We start from the raw sequence: 1,952 nt of genomic DNA, 5'->3' as shown, positions 1-1,952 counted from the left end.
GAACCATATTCAATATCCTGTGATAAACCATAATGGAAAATAATGTGAAAAAGAATTATATATGTACAACTGAGTCACTTTGTTGTATAACAGCAATTAAACACAACACTGTCAATCAACTATGCTTCATTAATATTTTTTAAAAAATCAACAAAAACAGCCAAATGGAGATGTTGCTTATTAAATAACTGAAAAAAATATTCTAGAATTCAAGAGGATTTTAGCAGCTAGTCATGTAGATTTGAAAATCATTTGTACCTAGATGGTATTGAAAGCCATGGGGTTGAATAAGATCACAGAGGTTTGCAACAAGCAACTGTGCCAGGGCTTTCTTTTGTTCACTGGATGTTATTGCCTATTGTTAATTAAATTCCCAATGTTAAAAAATATCAACAGAAAATTCAAAAGTACACAACCAAAGCAAAACACAAAACCAAAAAAAAAAAAACAAAACCCCAAATTTCCACCACCACCAATACCAAACATTAAAGTAAATTGGACCAATACAAGAAGCAGAACTGTAACTGGTCTAGAGTCAAAGATCAGGACAGGCATGGAAAGCACGAGGTAGGAACAGAAGGACACTTGTTAGAAGGCCGTGAGAAATTTGCCCCAGGTCTAATCCCACAACCTGTCCTAATTCTGTTTCATTTGTCATTCTTGCTTATGACTCATGAACTAGCTTCTGGCATGATGTCACCCCTCTGGAGGAGCAATCTCAGCTGTCTACTGTGACAGAAAGCTGAGTCAGGGTTAGACCCTTGCTTTTTCAGTAATTCTTCATATTACAAAAATCCCAAATGTGGCCAGATTGTTGAATTTTATTTTATTAAAAAAAATGCACTTCCAGGAAATTCCCTGGTGGTCCAGTGGTTAAGAGCTCACCTTGAAATGCAGGGGACACGGGTTTGACCCCTGGTTGGGGACATAAGATCCCATTTGCTTCAGGGCAGCAAAGCCCATGCACCATACTAGAGAGAAACCTGAGCACTGCAACTAAGACCCAATGCTGGAATAAATAAATAAATAAAAATATTTTTTTTAAATGCACTCCTGATAAACAGAATCTCCCCTTTACCATAGATATAATAAAATGAAAGACAATGTCATTGTCTTTCCAGCTTATTCCAAAAGAAAATCCAAAAGAGCATGATATATTAGGGTAGAGTAGACCAAATCTAGACAGCAATTAGTCAAATCTACATGAAAAAAAAAAAAAAAAAAAAGCCTGTTCCCTGGTGGCTCAGAGGTTAAAGGATCTGCCTCCAATCTGGGAGACTCAGGTTTGATCCCTGGGTCGGGAAGATCCCCTGGAGAAGAAAATGGCAATCCACTCCAGTATTCTTGCCTGGAGAATCCCATGGACAGAGAAAGCCTAGTAGGTTACAGTACACGGGGTCGCAAAGAGTCGGACACGACTGAGCGACTTCACCTTACCTTACATGAAAATAAACCTGGAGAATTGCATAGAGGGATAGTCTTACTAATCACACAATTTAAATAGTAGGGATGGCCTTTCCTGGTGGTCCAGTGGTTAAGAATCCACCCGCCAACGCAGGGACGAGGGTTCCCACATGCCTCGGGCAACTAAGCCTGTGTACTGCAACCACTGAAGCCCGTGCAGCCTAGAGCGCACGCTCCTCAACAAGGAAAGCCATCACTAGAAGTCCACACACCGCAGGTGGACACGGGTCCCCGTTTGCCACGACTAGAGAAGGTCTGTGCTCAGCGATGAAGACCCAGCACAGCCAAAAATAAATAGGTGTTTAACAAATAAATACACAAATACTAGAGGGGAAGTAATTTTTCAATAACAGCTTCAGTCAATAGCTACATTATTGGAATATCAGTTGGTGAATATCCTGTAAGAATGTGAAACTTCTGTACTTCAAAGGACACAATAAACAAGTTAAAATGTACAGGACAAATTAAGAACATAATTTTGCAGTACA

Source organism: Oryx dammah, unplaced genomic scaffold (genome assembly GCF_014754425.2).
Source record: "Oryx dammah isolate SB20612 unplaced genomic scaffold, SCBI_Odam_1.1 HiC_scaffold_12, whole genome shotgun sequence".
Classification (NCBI taxonomy): Eukaryota; Metazoa; Chordata; class Mammalia; order Artiodactyla; family Bovidae; genus Oryx; species Oryx dammah.
The sequence above is the reverse complement of the archived record's forward strand: the minus strand, read 5'-3'. Positions refer to the sequence as shown.